Here is an 18,822-nt window from a genome sequence, read left to right as displayed (position 1 = left end):
AGGCATCCCAAGAAGTCATCATTTTTTCTGTTCTTTAGCTATCACCCTCAGCTATAGTGTCATAAAAGGAATAAGTAGCTCAGAAAGGGCTTTGCTGGGGGAAAAATGGATTTCGAGGATGCGTATATTACTAGGTAGGAAGGGAGTATTGAAGGGAGTCTGGACGCTTGCTTCAGTTGTAACAGGCAGCATGGCGGTGCACTGATGGTCAGTGGAACTGGGGATGAACCAAAAGGATGGAGGAAACCTAAAAACACTTAACCAAGAAGAAAGACTAGAGATAGAGTTGACTTTATTTACCTCATGGAGGAAAATATGTGCTCAGATCACGTCAGGAGAACCACATTTTGGTGGGTTTCTAGCCCTTATTACAATATGGTACTTTGCAAGTCACAGACACCTAATTATTTCCTCAGGTGTTTAATAAAGGGCTGAACCAGCTTGTGATCTACAGGTTCCTTCTAGATCCCAAATGCCCCAGTGTTCTACAAGACTAAACGTGAAGCACTTGGACAGAGATGGCAACTGGAACACATAATAGGTGCTCTGTAAATTCAAAGGAATGATTTCATGGCCTTTTCCTCAAGAGCTGGTGGCAACCTGAGGGGTCTTGTGAAAGGTATTGGAATGGCATAGGGCAAGTGGCTGATTCTGCCTGGTCTTCTGTAGATAGAGTGGGAATTGTAACTCAAAGAGAGGTTCCTGGCAAGGAGATGATGGCATTAATTATAAGGCAAATATCTGAGCAGTTATTGTCCTGGGAATGGCAAGAAGGAAGAGACCCAATGTTGGTAGGAGTGTCAACATACAGGAATGTGGTTGAGGGACTCAAGGAAATGGCTTATCCTGCAATATAGCATTTATGTCCCTATAATGGGGCTGGGACCCTGGTTCACGTGTGACGATCAGGCGCTCTGTAAATGTTCAAGGATGATGATGAGCCACATATCCACCTTGCCTAGCAGAAAATTTATGGGACTTGGAGGGGAAGCCAGGACAGGCTATTATGCAACTAACGGAGAACATTAAACTCAATGCCAATCACTAGCCCTTCTAATGCTTCTGATTGCGTTTTATATTCTTCTTAGCAACTCAACACCTTGGTAAAGACCTCATCTGACTTGTCCGTGGGATCAGTGACTGTGTGTCATGGGGAGAATCCCAGGAAGCCAAGAATGATTCACAGATTATTATAGCTCAGCAAGAGCACGCAGCTTCCCACCCTCTGAAGCTTCCTCACTTGTCAGAGGCAACATTTTTGTTGGGAACAGCATCCTGGAGACCCAAACAGAAAGAAGCAATGGCATAGAGAGGCGCCTCAGTACAAGGAAAAAGGTATATTGAGGAACATCTTACTGTGATCACAGAGGTTTGAGGGCTGGAAGCTAAGGAGTAATTGTGGAAATACCAAGATCAAAGTGAATAGCAATTACTCTTGGGCACAACACTCTCCCATATGTACCTGTGATGGGCTTAGAAGAAGGAATTTGATTGATTTATGTCAAGCTCTTTGATAAATGATATTATTTCAACCTGTGTGGACATTGTGGGTTTTCTTTTTCTTTTCTTTTTTTTTTTTTGTGGGATATTATATTGAAAGCCAGAAAAACAGCCAAAACTACTCATATTGTCATTACTTTCTATGAACAATTACGTGGAATTAAACATTAAAATGAAAAATGATGTTCCCATCCCACCTACCAAGGTTACCACTCTGAATATTTTGCCATGCATCTTTTCTGAGTTATTTTTAGTCTGTCTTTCTTTCTGTCTATATCCCTATAATTTGTACATATAAATATATGCATAAAGTTGGGGTCTTTCTATATATATTAGTCTGAAACTATGAATATGTTATGGATATTTTTACATATTGATATAAATTTATAAAATTAAAAAAATAGCTGCATAACATTCTATAATGTGTATTATAATTTATTCAACCAGTGCCCTAATAATGGACATTTAAGTATCTTGTTTTTTCTAATTTTGTTGTAAACAATGCCACAACAAAGTCCATATATATGTGTGTGTGTGTGCATATGCATATATAGCATTTTTGCTTTCATTTCTGTAGACTGGATTCCTAGAAGTGGGATTATAAAGTCAAAGGGTATATACATTAAAAATTTTACTTTCCAAAAAATTGGGTCATTAACATTCCCAACACCAGTGTTTGAGAGTGCCTATTTCTGTTACCTCTAGCACCACTTAAAGTTTAATTCTCAAATTTAAATTTTTGCCAACTTGAAGGCTAAAAACTAGTATCTCATTAGTGATTTAATTTGTAATTCCCTGACAGCTAGAAGGCTGAACATTTTTCTGTGTTTATTGTATACTCATATTTTCTTTTCTTCAATTGCCTGTTTATGATATTCAAATATCTTGCCTATATTTCTATTCAGTTATATGTATTTTAAAATTAATTTATAGAAACTCATATTTTCAGAATTAACCCTTTATTAATTTTTTGTCCCAAAGACAAGTGACTTTCAAAGAAATGTTTATGTAGCCAAACTTTTTATTCAATGGGACTCTCATGCGAAAGCTCAATAAATACGATAGATAAAAATGGGACTGCAGAATGTGGTCTTTAAATACCACTGCTCACTAAAAATAAGCCAGGGCTCTTTGGACAAATGGCTAATTCCAGATCTGGGGCAGAGAAGGTACAAGAGGCACCAAGAACATCTTGACATACTAGCAAGAAAGTTATCAACAACTAGAAGAGTCATATTTCAAGGACTCAGGAGCCAATTTGAGTCAGTGCCCACTGCACAAAGATGGAATATATATGTCAGAGAATCGAGAAGGATATAACTGCAATAAATGAAAATACATCAAGTTGTTTAAATTCATGGGTTCATAATGATACTTTAAAAAATCTTTGAATGATGCTAAGGAACCGACTCATTTTGAAAACTGATGAATAAAGAAATAAATCATTGATCCTGCTTTTCCTGCATCTCAGAGTAACCCGAGAGCTGATGAGGAGAGGTTTTCATCATAGAAATATTTCAGCTGATAAAGTTATTAAAATGAGAATATTACCCATTGAAATAGGGGTCTTATACCATGATCCTAAGAAACCTTCCTTGTAGCTTACAAATCATTTCATGAACCCCCAATGAAATAAGGGGTGTAGGTAATGATCACACATGGTTGCCAGCCTCACAAAAAGATCAGCTAGACATTAAAAGCTCCCTGAAAGATCTTTGAAATATTTTTCCCAAAAACATCAAAACCAACTCTGAGCAAACTTGTGGCTATAACTACCATCTTGCAGGAAATACAGTGAACAAAACAGAAACATGTTAAATGATACCATGGGGATGCAATCAGAAAAATCCAGACTCCGCGGAATGAAGGACATGATTTTAAGAGGGTGGGAGGAAGAGAGAGAGAGAGAGAGGAAGGAAACCTTTAGATTAAAAATAATGTATGGACCTTATTTTGATCCTGATTTGAAAACATACATGTGAAAAATGTCAGTTCATTGGGAGAATGTTAACACTGACTAAATTGAATGATATTATAAAATTAGTGTTCACATTTTAAGTGGGATAATGGTATTTGGTTATTTTTTTAAGATTATCTATGTCTTAGAGATCCATGCTAACAAGATTCACAGGTAAAACAATATAATGTTGGGATTTGCTTCAAAATAATCTAGGTGATGAGGGTGAAAATGGGTATGAAACAAGATTGGCCATGAGCTGGTAATTGTGGAGACTGGGTGGAATTATATGGGGGTTCATTATACTACTCTCTTTAATTTCACATATGCTTTAAAATTTCTGTAATGAAAGCATGGCTGTCTTGTTAAAGTGCAGTAGGGGTGTGCAAGCCTCCACTGCCTGAGATGCCTAGAAAAATCTCTGGGGTGCTACTAGTGTGAAGCTCCATGAGAGCAGGGAGTTCTCTTGTTTTCATCCCCGATCAATCCCCAGTGTTTGGGATAGTGCTGGCACATGGTGGGCCCTCAGTATTTTGTAGAACTAATGAATGCTTCTCAACATGACTGGTGTGGGGCGAGTTTCCTCAGGATCACTCAGGGAGCCTGTCCCACCACAGAGCTCCGGGGATTACGTGCACCATAGGCTTCTTCATAGTCTTGTAACTATTGGTACAAACAAGTAAACTCATGGCACATTTAAACCTGGAATGTCCGAGATCTACTTCACCCTGCACACCTTGCAATCTGAGAACCTTGAGGGCAGCCTTGTGGCCTCACATGGCAAGGGTGGCCCAGCCCACTAGGTCTATAGAGGTTCTACTTTATTGTCACCAAACTAGAGGTTCTCCACAATGGCCATGCAGCAGAACCACCTGGGGGCCCATTAAAAATACAGGTTCCTGGGCCCCACCTCCAGAGATTTGGTTTTGTGAGACCCAGGTAAGCTATTGTTTAAAAAAGAAAAAACAGTTCCTCAGTCCATAGGTGATTCTGAGAGCTATAAGCACAGTAACTCAAATTATTTCCTCGGCCCTGTGCTGGCCTTGGCCTACGGAGCTGTGGTCTAGTAACAACATTCCTAGATGGTCTCCTTCTTGGCAGGAGCCTGAATAACCACTTCTCCCAGATAGCATCTGCAGAAGTTTCCCTCAGACACATGGATGGAGTTCCAGGTCCATCCTCATCCTCCTCTGCTCCTCAGCTCAGCTGCGAGTGTTTGTTTTCTGAAGCAGAACGTTTTGCTTCCATGGGACCCTACTCCATATCCTCAGTAGGCAGTCCCCTGCCTCAGTGATGGATTGCCCCACTTCTGTGCTTTTAACTAGCATGTTTAACTAGTTTCTGGAGGCGGGGCTTCCTGCTGCTGTAGTTGCTCTCTGGGCTGGTGCTTCCACCTGACAGTCTCCCTTCAAGTTACCTCAGAGATGAGACTCCTTCATGGCTTGGAAGTCTGGCTCACTCTTCCTGGGGCCTTGACCAACTTTTGCTTTCCTATTATATAATCTTATTGATTAATCAAAACTATTGCTCGCAGCTGCTGGTTAATGGATGATGGCTCTGGAGTTTGCCTGAATACAATTATTTATTGCTTTATTGATGTGCTACTTATTACTCTGTTAAATACCATAAGGTGTTTAATTATGTGAAAGGGAAGTGCAAAGGCAGCTGCTGAAAGCTGGCGTTAAAGAGGTCCAGTACCTGAGTTCCTGACAGTGTGTCATAAAACAGCTTTAAAGCAAATGCACACCCAAAGGACAAACCCCATTCCAAAGTTTAACGAGCTCGGAAGCAGAATGGGCTTGGGGAACTGCCCTGACACTTTGTGGCTTGATGTTAGCCACAGCACAAGCAATGAAATCGGAGTGTTTCAAATGAAAAGGAGACTTTTCGGGGGGGCTTTTGTGCATTCTGTACTTATTGCTGATGATTGAAGTGGAGCCCATGTTAAAGGCCACAGCTAGAAGACAAGTAAAAAGTGTCTCTTGTTGCACCGGGGGTGTGAATGTGGCCCCATGGCTCCATGGACTCTGGCTCCTTTCTGGTTGGTGGTCAGTCGTGTCTTCTACAGGGCAGCTGTGTTGCCCCAGGAAAAGCTTTTGAAAGAAACACCACCAGGGGACTGTTGGAGTATTCACCGCACTTTGTATCCCATTCTGTCCCTGCCAACAGGGATGGATTCCCTGACATGGCACCAGTGAGGGCAGTGCCACTGAGGCAGAAGTTGTACCTGTGTTTAAGCAACCGCCTGACTGCTAAGTCTGAGCCCTCACCTGACAAAGGGGAAGATAGGTCTATTATTTTAATTCTTTAGATTGGAGGTTCTCAAGTTAAGCTCTGAGCAATCCTAGAGTTCCTTATTTTAGAGATGGGCAGCCTATTCACCATGCACTAAGCCGAGGCATCAGGATCTTTGGGTAGAACACCTGGCCCTGGGGCCTGGTGGGTGCTTTCTCTAAAAGCCCAGCACCCACATCCATCTCCAGGAAGCCCAGGTCTTGGCCATTCATAGGTCACCTCCACCCTAGGAATCTCTCCTATCTCAGGCAGGTACCCTCCACAGTTTTGATTTAGGGAGGGGAAAATACCTTTTTTTCCTTCATCTCCTACAAAATCAAGAACAAACTGTAAATTAATATCTCAGTAAATGATCTTGTCATAGAGGTATGCATGGATGCCAACATAAATAATACGTATGATGGGCAGTGTTGCAAAGAACTCTCAGCTGGAGTAAGAAAGAGTTGGGATCCTTCTTTTACCACTGTTCAGTTGTATGACCCTGGGACAGTCCCTTAATTTCTCCCAAACTTATTTCTTTATTTATAAATAGGATAAAATAATAGCTACATATAAAGTTTATTGTGGGCATTGGTTGAGACAATAGATATAGAAATTCCAGCTCTCATGACTCATGATGAACAAATATTAATGTTCATTTTTTCTTTTTTTTGTATTTTTTATTATCTCATCTAAAATGTCATTAATTTTTTCCTTGATAATACATGTAACACTTGTTCTTTTTGGATAAGAAAAGAGAGAGATCGTATTTTGACATTTAATGGATTCCTTTCTGGAATTTTTTCTATGCTGAATATTATAGAGATTGTATATTCATAAAGTAATGGTAAGTAAAAAGTATCAGGGTTAGAACTTGCATATAAAGTATAATGGGTTTTGAAAATATATTTTTTATAAACATGTATTTACTAAAAGTTTTTTTTTTAATTCACAAAATTAGAATCATATACCACAGGCAATTATATAATCTACTTTTTAATACTATTATATCATGAACAGGCTTGTTTGGGGGAGAGCTTTGTTTTGGAACTTAAATTCTGTTCTCAAGAATTGCTAGGGGCTACATTTGCTCAAGTACATATAAAAGAAAAAACCAGGCCAGGCGTGATGGCTCACACCTGTAATCCCAGCACCTTGTGAGGCCAAGGCTGGAAAAGCACTTGAGGCCAGCCAGGAGTTTGAGACCAGCCTGAGCAACATAGCCAGAAATAAAAAAACAATTATTAGCTGGGTGTGCTGGCACGTGCCTGTACTCCTAGCAGCTTGGAAGCTGAGGCAGGAGGATCATCTGAGCCCAGAAGTTCAAGACTGCAGTGAGCTAGACCACTGCACTCCAGCCTGGACGATGGAGTGAGAGACATTGTTTCTAAAATAAATAAATAAATGAATGAATGAATGAATAAATAAATAAATAAAGTTATTTACAATAGTTAAAAGCCCAAATTTATCCCAACTCATAGGGAATGTCTAATTGAAAATGGGGACTTTCCCTTCACTAGGATTCAAGACTCTGGGGCCGTAGCACCGTGGATGAATGCATGGGTCCTGGAAGGAGGCAGTTGGGATTTGAATTTTAGTTCTTCCACTTATTAGCTTTAGCTTGACTTTGGACAAGTTCTTCAACCTCTCCGAGCTTCAGATTCATATTTAGAAAGGAGGAAACTAATAGCACCGAACCCACAAGGCTGTTGTGAAGGAACAAATGCAGTAACTTAGAGAAGCTGTCCAGTCTAGTACCCGGTCAGTGAATAGCAAGTTAGCAATTATTGTTTGATTCCTAGATTCCCCCAAATTAAAGTGAGCTCGTTGAGATGCAATGAAGGGAAGCCATCACAAATAGGATTAATTATTTCAATTTATTCTTTTTGACCTGGCTGAATTCTTCTGGAAGTTTTAAGAATACCTTCGGATGAGAGCATTCGGAAAGCAGTGACCACCATGACTTTGTCTTCTCTGTAAAATGCTCATGATTCCAATGGTCACTCCAGTACTGTCAATGCTTTGCTGTAAAACATTTTTCCCTCAGAGTGCTTAAAGTTAAAAAATAAATGTTATCAACAAGATTTTCTTTATTTTGTTTTTATCTGTTACAGTAAATTTTGAGTGGTATCAAAACATTATGATGATGTAGAAAGTCAGTGTTATGCAGTGGTTTAAAACCCCCTCTTTGGCATCAGGAAGAACTGGGTTTCGGTTTTGCGTTGTCTGGACAAATAACTTATCCTTTCTAAGCCTCAATTTTATCAACTGTGAAATAGAGGTAATAAAAGGGCATTCATCTTTGTATCCTCCACTCTGCCTGGCACATAGTTAGTTCCCAGATATTCAGATGGAATCACCTTCCTGGCTAAGTTTCAGGCTTCTCTCTCCCAGTTTGGTGTAAAAGAGGCCCCACTGGCCTGTCCATTCCAGTCAACCCCCTCAGATGACTTCATTGATTCCATGGTTAGTCTTGGTTCTTTTTGAATCTTTATAAACACTCCATCCTGAACATGAGCCTGCAGAACCCTCTTGGGAATGTCCCTGCCAGACACTGACTCTCATGCCCACCCTCACTTCTTGGCCAACCATTGATGTTTCAAACCCAAATCCCTTTGGGTGCCTCTGTACAGCTGTTGCAGGTCTCTGGGTCTCTGGGTCATCTCACAGTCTATAACCTAATCCAAACACAAATCAGACTTGGGACCATTTGGAGAACTGGAGAAGCACTCCACCACATTGGCAGAATCATTTGCAAGTCCAAACTCCCTTCCTGCTCAGAAATGAGATGATATATATAAAAGAGTTGTGTAAACTGTGAAGTACTCCATAAGTGTGACTTACTCTGCCATGATATCTGCTTAGGGCCTCCCTCTCTGCAATTTTACTCCATTTCAGAGATGAAGAGGCCTTGCACCAGAAAGGCTAAGTGACTTGCTCAAAAATATATGGATAATTGGTGACACAAGTGGGATTCGAAGTCAGGGAGCTGACTCTTGAGCCTTTATGGTGGTGCTGAGTACTTACCATGTGTTGGTTACTGTACCAAGCCTAATGTCATTGACTTTTCCATTCTTATATCATTAAATACCGTGACATAGGCATTTTGCAAAGGGAGTAACTGGGGCTCAGAGAAGTAAAGTAACTTGCTCAAGGTCTCACAGTTAGAAAGTGATGGAAATGGCATTTAAATGTTGCCTGACACCAAGCCTGAGCTCATGGTGTATAGTTTCCTGAGAAAAGTTTGAACTATTTTGACATTAAACAGAGAGTAAACCATATAAGCAAAGCATTTAAAAATTTTGTTAACTGATGTCTTATTCTATCTTTTCTTCCTTCATTTAACAAATATTGATTACGTTCCTACAATGGGTTGGCCACTATTGCTATACATAAAAAAAAACAAAACTGCATTTAAAACTCTCAGAAATTACTGCTTATATCAAGACACTTCCCCCCAGGGGCCTGTCAGGGACTTGCCCATAGCCCCTCACGCCGATGACTACACAGTGGGCCAGCCTGCTTTTCAACTGCCAGCTACTGCATTTCTCTGCTTCAGAGTTCCCTTTGGCCACCAAAACCTGCTCTGCCTGCCTATGTGGACAGCTGTTAGTGCCAGGACATTAATGCCTCTCAGGAACAACCTCATCCAGAGACTGATGGCAGCTGCAGTGTAAGTACCTTAGCTCCCACCTCTCTGGTGGGGTAATTCTGAGGTGTATGTTCTACACTGGCAAACAGAGTTTCCCCACTGGGATTAAACTCCAGTTGCCCACAGTAGTAGCTGGCTTGACAATACACCTCACATCGGCTGCCTTTCCTACCCTCTCTCACTCTTTTTTTCTTTTTACTCCACAATTGGTGTTTTTCTTTGCCTCCCAAATCAACTTGCACTCAAATCCTTGTCTCAGGGACTACTCCTATGGGAAGCTATTTTAAGTCAGGGCTCCCAGGGATTTCTTTGTTCTATCATTTACAGTTATTTTGAATCTTAAGAAGATGGACAGCCATGTTTCAGTTGTCCTAGGAGTTAATTCTTGGTCTAGTAGTGGTTTAACTTGTGTTTACCTCAGACTCTCCTAGAGTTAGGTGGGGTTGTTGATAGCTGTCACCTACTATATCCTGGAACCTTAGTGGATATCCAAGAAATAATGTACCGAACATTCTTGTGGGAGAAAATTGTGCTTACTTTGCAGGGATTTGTTTTGTGAGACCTGCTGGGGCAATGGGTACTTAGAGAATAAAGACTTAAATACAGTATTATTTTCCTTTCTCTGAATCTTACTATTTCCAAGGAAGCGCTCATTGCTCTTGTCGAGAAGGGAAGTACACACGGTTTCTGTCAGGTAAAGAACAAGTCTGAATGGGTGAGCCTGGGAGCCATCATTATCTTCATAGAGGGCATTTTCATTCTGCTGTTCAACAAAAGTTTATTGAACCTTAATGGGTGTGAGCCCCAGGCTAAGCAGTGTGGAACACACATAAACACAAAAAATGGATAAAAGGCACAGCTCCATCTAAGGATTCATGTATCTGGGAATGGCAATCAAAATACCCTTTTTCAGGGTTCATTTGGGTGGTAATACATTTCATCCTGGAGAACAATCAGAAAATCAAATTGACTTTAGTACGTTTGCTTGATTTTTAAAAATATAATCCCAGGGGAAAATGGCCTGTCTATGGAGACAAATAGTTACCAATCTCAAAATAGTTTTCCCTTTATTTTTATTCAGCCAACAAACATTCTCTTTTGGAGTCTTAACCTAATTTCCCAGAGTTGCCTGGCCTATCTTTCTCCTCTAATTTTAATGTTCTGCCCAAGTCTTTAAGGTCTCAGTTAGTTAATGTTTAATGCTCTCCACGACCAGTGTTTGATGTTTACACTTTATTGGGCTAACCAAATTTGTAGAGCAAATTAAATGTGTGCAGGTCTCTGGCAAGCCACGTTTAGATATGTGTTGCTCAGAAACCATCTCCTTGTTCAGTACTGCATGCCCCAAATAGTTTCAATTAACTGTTCTTCTTTCTTGGCAATATCTGCAGCTATCTGCATTACTTTTAGGGAGCTATTACTTCCTGGATTTATGAATGTTGCAGCCTCACATCCTTCTGCTTCTAGAAAACATGTCACAGCAAAGACCTCCATTTCTATATGAAATGAGAGCATCAGCAACAGGTAACCGATTAAACCAGATTGACCAAAGACCAGAAAAATACACTTGGGGTAGAGCAGGGGAAGCCGGGAGGGGAGGATTTGTGCAGATAAAGGAGGGGGCAAGAATGGAAGAGTTGATATTTTTGTTAAAAAAAGAAAATACATGCATACTCTAAGAAAACATACGAGTGGAATAACACACACAGTATAGTGAAGAATCATTACCATAATTTCTATATTTGAACAAACTGAAAGGGTGGTATGATACCCCACGATGAACAGGGTTGGGGAAACCGAGCCTAAATTTCATGTCCAGCTAGGTTGGGTCTGCCAGTGTGACCCCTGCCAGGCTCTTTCCATAACCTCACTGAGTGTCATCCGCGAAAGAAGAGAGTTGGCTATGATCTCAGAGTGTCTTCCAGTTTGGGCATTTGGGGGATTCAATCCTATCTCTTTAGCTCCAGTTATAAAATTTCTGGGGAGTGAAAGATGTGGCTTACAACAGTCTTTTTAAAGAAAACAAGTTTTACAAATAATTGCCCAGTAGACTACAACTTGATTTCATTTCCTCAAAGATTGTGGCTACTAGCAATTCTTTCCCCATCTTTGCAAACCAGCATTTTCTTTTAGCCTTGCTGAGACACACTGGGTTTTGACATTGTACGAGAAAATATTAAGAAGGCTCTGGGATTTAATCAATAGATGAAAATAAGGAATGCCCAAATTGCAGGGTCATTGATGGACTTTGGGGCTCAGGTTTCTTGGGGGTCATATTTCCTCTGTCTCAAGGCTACCAGAGAGTCAGGCCAAGTCTGGAGTGATAGCTGCTTTTCTGGCACACCAGCAGGGACTGAACACTAATGTGTTTAACAGTTGGACTTATTTTTAATCTACTGTATTAGGAGCACAAATTTAATCAAGAACAAAATGTTACCAATGTTGTTTTTTGTTCCTGCATATGCATATATCCTTAACACTGTTTTACATTCCCTTGTGCTAGAAAGCTCTCCATCTGACATCTGACTTATTTCATAACATTAGTTTTTTTTAAGTGCAAATATATGTGGAGAAAAAAAGAGAAACAAGAAGCTGAATTTCCACTCAAAGCAGCCCCCCTGCTTAAAGAAATAGCTGCAGTACAGATTTTAACAATTAACATTCCTGCCGTGAATGTCGTTATGGATGGAGCTAATAAATGTTTTCAAACACTCCTCGGCTCAAATACACGTTCAGCTTATTTTCTGTCATCTGATGGTATGGGTGGGTTGAGACATTCCTCTAAGCTTTTTTTACCCCTCCCAATCAAAGAAAGAGATCTTATCTTCCTACCTACCCTAACCCCCACCCCCTTTCTCCGTCCTACCCCCCCCTTCCTGCCTACCTCACTGAAACCTGACTTGCAGGTCAGTGGGCTGGTAACAGATTAATTTTACTCTGCAAGGAACAACAAGCGTTTTGGCCAGGACACATGAGAATCCTGTTATAATGTTACCGTTCTCCTAAATTAAATATTAGGAAAAATTAAACCAAATTGTGGCACATAGTGCAATGGAAAATATTTCTCTTCCAAACACTTCTCGGTGATAAATGCTTGTGTAAGTGAAAGCACAATAAATATGCGCTATGTTAAAAACCTAGATTATTCAGGTTTTAAGACTTATAGCTAAAAGTGGTTTAATGTTTCATGCCTAATAATAGATTGCTCCTATCACATTTCTAACCTTTATTTCTCCTCGCTTTGAAGTCCAGCCATATAAAGGTTGTTTGTAGAACCACACGAAAGTTAAAGCAAATATTACTTAGAGTGATTCATACCAGCAAGAATTTGCAATGAAGGCAGAGGCTTTGTGTGTGTGTGTGTGTGTGTGTGTGTGTGTGTGTGTGTGTGTGTGTGTATGTGTGTCTGAATCAAAGGAAATGAAATGTTTGTAATATTTTTTGGTTGATAAATTTATTAAAACATTTTAGAGGCTTGTAGTAGAGCCACAGCTGAAATAAACAGACTGACTGGAAACAGATTATATTCTGCTCTGTGGGGGAGGCTGAATTTAAAGGGGAAAAATTCCCTGGATTTCAAAAATTGCCACCAGGTCACAGCAATACTTAATTAACCGAATACATTAAGGGAGGGCTATAACATAGATGCTAAAAAAAAAAAAAAAAGGGTGGGGGAGTAGTCAAATTCATTTAATCCTCTGTTCTTTGCTTACAGATTAGCCTTTCAGAATGAGCAACCTGATTTTTTTTTTTAAAGGATCCATTTACCTTCCAGAGCTTTTCATAGCAAAACATTTTGCATGGTTGCAAAAGAAATTAATTTGTTGCCAGTTGCTCCATACTGGCAGGAATTCTGAATAAAGAATGTAAGCAATCTATCTTTGTTTGCAAGATATAATTAATCTGGCAGTTAAAATTCTTTGGAAACATTCTGATGACTTATGTGGAAAAGTAGCGCAGCATTTTCAAAGAAAACTCAGAACTGTATGCAGGGGAAGATAAAAGATATATGAAGTGTTTGTTCTAAGCGATACTATTCATTTAAAGATCATAATGTAACCCCACCCTAGCAATTATTGTGAAAAACAAGACAAATCTCCGTCTATAGCTTTCTGACACAGTCTTGATTTGAGAAACAAAATAAGCACATTACTGTTATAGTCTAATAGACTGCAAGCTGTTTTATTAGAGTCAGCTGAATCCTGTTTTGCATAAAAAAGAACTCTGTTTGCTATCAAGAACACATTTACATTAATATGACTTTGACAAAGTAAAATAAAATCGCATTAAGATGATGTAAGTAGATAAGACAATGAAATCTCTGTGAGAGAGTTTTGGCACACGCTAATTACAGTCAAGTCCCTGCAGGAAAAGAACATATTTTTACACCAACTATCCATGTGTTTGAAAATGTAGAGAGCCCAAAATGCAATCCTTGGTTAGGTATTTCCTGAATACATTGTGTTTCTGTGTTTCTAAGGTAGGTTTCTTTCTTTCTTTCTTTCTTTCTTTTTTTTTTTTAAAGAAGCCTGTCTGATAAATAACACTTTCATTTACCATAATACAAGCAAGTTTCTTTCTGAATACTAGCCTGTAATCATCCTGATTATTTTAAGGGACTTTCCAATATAGGGCAGCTGAAAACAAGGTTTTAGATTACATGGTAATTTAGGAATGCATGAAAAGCTAAGCAGTTACCATAATAGGGTTCTGGATAAACTTCATGCTTTTTAGAGCAAAACATAACAACATATGTTTTGTGATTTGTTTCAATGATTTTTCTATATATTTTTGTTCAGGTTCTATCAAAATATTTGGAGGCCTCGTCTGTGTACAGCATTTTTATAACCTTATTTTGAAAACTTTGATGTCTCTCTTTTTAGTTCAGTCATTAAAAGAAAAGCAATGATGGATGATGATAATGCTTTGGATTTTATGACTAATCAGTTCTTGGCAGTGGCCATATTTCTTCCGTAGTGAAACTTTAATATTCCTTTGGCCTTGTATAGGCTTTAAAAAGAATTTTTTTTGGAACTGTGCTACACCAGCTACTTATTAAGTATTAGCAAACAGTTATTGCACAAAAATTAGCACTCTGATTTAACACCTGACAAAAGGAAACAACCATGAAAGAGGATATCTTCTCTTTTCTGGATGCTCACAAATTTTGGGTGCCTTGTGATTGTGTTTTCTCCATGTTTTAAAGGCAAGAATATGGAGAAAAACTATTCAGGTTGTAGAAATATTGAGAGGGAAGAAAGTCTCTTAGAGGTGAGTTGGTCTGCCATATGCATTTCCTCTTCTCCAGTTGTATTTATGATGATGCAATTTTTATGAGAAGCCTGGTTTTCTGTCTGGAGTCTTTGATGTCTTGTTCTTGAAGTTGCAACAACAAACACCAGGTGTCTCCACTTAGCTGAGCTAAAGGTTCTGTAAAGGAAGGCCACTCCACGGGGAAAAGGTGAAGTTGCTTTCCCTTTCCCTAATGCTCCTGGAAGCTGGCTGGATAGAACCAGAAAGGCTGGCTGTGGGCAGGGGAGCAGAGTTCATTCTTTCTTGAGTGTTCAGGTTAAAGCCCGTTGAGACTCATATCAGATCCATAAGGGAACATTATTTTGGTGCAGAAGCCATGAAGACTGGAGCCCCTGGAAGTACCGATATGGTGGGGAAGGAGTCTAGTGAACCAGGCAACTGGAGTGACAGTCCTGATCTACTGTGACAGGGACTTGTCAATGGCTGGCAAGAGGCCATTCCTGGGTGGATGGGAGCCTTCTTTTGGGAGAACCAACTCCCTGGGGACCTTCTGGCTGAGAACAACCAGATCGAAGACCCAGAAGCTGATGCTTCTCTACCAGCAGTTGATGCCACAAATTCCAAGTTGCCATTTCCAATGAACATTTATTTATTCCTTCAGCAAATATTCATTTAATCTCTACTCTGTGCCAGGTACTGTCCTAAGCAGTAAAACAAAAACAGAAACAAAACAAAACAAAACAAAACAAAAACTAGGCAAACCTGCTCTCTCACAGAGCTTGCATTAAAATATGCCCCTTCCATTTGATGCCAGGGCTCGTGATCGATATCTGTAGTTTCCCAAAGGGGTTCCGTGGCATTCCAAGGATGGTGGTAAGTATTGTGCTGAGAAACGTTTTCACATTTCCTTATGCTCTGGAACTGCTGGGTTAAAGGGTTTCTAGATGCAAAACTCCTTAGTAACCTCTTTACGCTATTTTGCATCATCCCTTTCTAAGAGATGTCCTATTTCTCAAATGTATTTCGCCAAGGAATACTTTCTTTAAAAAAAAAAAAAAATCTCCCAGCAGTTTTTTAAAAAACTAAATATGTCACTATGACCCTAGGGAAATATTCCAAATATTTTATTCAGTTACTCAAACACCACCTTTATAATTCTTATCATGTTGGTTGGCCATCCTCATTTTTTTTTTAACCTAGAAATTACCTTCAACATAAGTGAATATTTTGAGAAATATACTTTGGGAAAAATTGCTTTGAGTGGTAGACACTTAGGACCATCCTCCTTCTGGAGGTAGACATGAGGTAAGATTTGGAAGGTGGAAGGAGATTTAAAAAAAAGCCAGGGGTTAGAGGCTACCTGTCAGAGGAAGAAGGTGCCCCCCAAAATATGGGACTATGAAAGCAGTACAGGTCTCCTGGTAGAGGAAAGCTCTGTTCCCCATCAGACAACAATATGGAAGATGCCAAAGCTACAACACATGGGTTCTGGTCCCAGCTCTCTCTAACTAGCTGGGCGACCTTGAGTAATTCGCTTATTACCCTTTTTGGTCTTAATTCTTTATTGCTAATAATAAGTGTTGAATAGACAGTAAGTCATTTAATCATCAAACAGTTTTCTGAGGTAGGTCATGCTATTGCCTCTATAAGATTCCTTATAGATAAGGAATCAGAGTAACAAACAGATTAAGGAACTCACCCCAGTTACACAGCTAGAAAGTAATGGACCCAAGAATACTGAATGACAGTCTTGAATCAGGTGATCCCTTCTGGATCTAACACACCAGGATTTTATGACAGTGACTTTTGCTATGTCTCATATCTATAGTGATTGGCAGTCAGTCCTCCACGCAGAAATCCTTCATGAGGTAGCAGATTTAGTGGACATGTCCTCTGTGCCAGATACTAGTCAAGGCCCTGGGAATCCACAGGGAACACAAAAGTCTCTGCCCTCAGGACTGTGCATTCTAGTGGGGGTCAGGGGTGGAACACAAGTAAATAGGTAGTCCGCCTGTATGACTAAGATATTATTATTACTGACATTTCTACAGGGAATCACATCTTAACATGTTATGTTAGACTACTCACAAAAGTCAAAAGGTGGGAACAACCCCAGTGCCTATCAACAGATGGATGGACAAACAAAATGCGGTATATCCATACAATGGAAAATGGTTTGGGCATAAAAAGAAATGAAGTACTGATATGTACTACAACACGGATGAACACTATGCCAAGTGAAAGAAGCCAGACACAAGAGGCCACAGATTGTATAATTCCATTTATATGAAATGTTCACAGTAAGTAAATCCATAGAGACAGAAAGCAGATTAGTGGTTGGCAAGGCCTGAGGGCAGGGGTGAATGGGGAGTGACTTCTCTTAATGGGCACAGAGTTTTCCTGTGGAGTGACAAAATGTTCTGTGGTGGATGCACGACATTGGGAATGTACTAGATGTTACTAATAGTGAATTTTATATTATGTGTATTTGACCACAATAAAAAAATGCAAAAAATAAAATCCGTGATGGTAGATAAGGCCAGGCCTAATATTGTCATTTCGAGTTAATAAATCACTATTCAGCACCTGCATTATGAAAAACTGGGCTTAGCAGTGTTGTGGATATAAAGGTGAATAAGATGTAATTCCTGTCCTTACAGCTCTTACAATATGCTTATTGGAATAATAGAAGATCAACAATGAATTACAATAAGGGATAATTAAATTAGCATTATAATGGAAGAATGGACAAAATGCTGAGGTATATTTGGGAGGAACAATTCATTTCTAACTGAAGTTATTGAAAAATCCTCATGGAGGAGGTGATAGTTTGCCACATTCAACCTGTTTGAACCTTCCTCTTGAAGGTTGAATAGAAATAACGAAGGGGAAACCAGCAGATGGGGAGGATGAGTAACTTACAGCAGTGACAGCAGGAATGGACTCTAGTTGAATGTCAGTAGATCCTTACCATGTACGCATTCGGTATTTGTGGATTTGCCTACTTGCTAAAATTTATTTGTAACCCCAAACCAATACTTGGGGCTCTTTCACGGCCATTTCATGGCCATGTGCAGAGTAGCAAAAAGTGCGAGTCACGTGGTATGCATGCTCCTATCTGAGGTTGCACAGGGCCACATTCTGCCTTCTTGTTTCAGCTCTCACACTGTAAACAAGTGTACTTTCTGCAGTCGTAGTGCCAAGTTTTTCATATTTTTGTGCTTTTTTTTTATTGAAGATTTCACCCAAGTGAAAGTGCGAAGTGCCTTACGGAAAAAATTAACTGTGTTAGATAAGCCTTTGTTCAGAAATGAGTTACGGTGTTGTTAGCTGGGGTTCAATGTTAATGAATCAATGATATATGTGGAACGTGATGCCTTTAAACAGAAACACCTATAAAAGAAGGTCCTATATTGGTAGACTGATGAAAATGTGACCAGAGGTGCACGGGAACCTAACCTTGTATTTCCTCTAGGAGCAATGGTTCAGTGTTCACTCATTCAGCGTTTGAGGCAACTTTGTAGAACCTAACTACCGCAAAAAACAAGATTCCACTGTACTTCTCATTATTGTCTATTTTTAGGTTTGAAATTAAGCTATTCCTTCTTCACTCATCGTCAGTCCCTGAGCCCTGGCTAAACACACACACACACATACACACACATATGCATACACGTGTTTATGTGCACAAATGCAGGCACACTCACATGTATGCACGCACACACACACACACAGCTCCCCAGAGATGGCTACAAAATTTTCAGGATCCAGAGCAAAATAAAAATGTAATGCTTCTTTAATAATTCTTTGAGACAGCAGGAGCAGAGTATGGAAGCACATGTGAGGCTCTGGGCACAGCTTACACAGAGGTTGCACAGAAGTTGCACTGGTGCGGCTTCTTCCTCAGCCTAATCAGTCATGTCCTCACTTAGGCTCTTGTGCTTTTTTTTTCCCCCTCTGGGACCAAGAAATCTGATCATTGTTTACCCCACATCATGTGAGATAAGAAGTTTACCAAGCCACGTATGTCTCTGGGGAAGAGGGTAATAAGCTCGCAGACACACAGTCTGTGACCTGGTGGCGGAAGGGTTGGTCTGGCCTTTGGCCTCCGGGAGTTCTAGTGACTTGGAGGGGGTTTCATTTTCTCACTGACAAGTGGCCAGAGTCACATGGGCTTGCGGGTCAG

This window comes from Lemur catta, chromosome 14, assembly GCF_020740605.2.
Source record: "Lemur catta isolate mLemCat1 chromosome 14, mLemCat1.pri, whole genome shotgun sequence".
Lineage (NCBI taxonomy): Eukaryota > Metazoa > Chordata > Mammalia > Primates > Lemuridae > Lemur > Lemur catta.
This window is presented reverse-complemented; position numbering follows the sequence as displayed.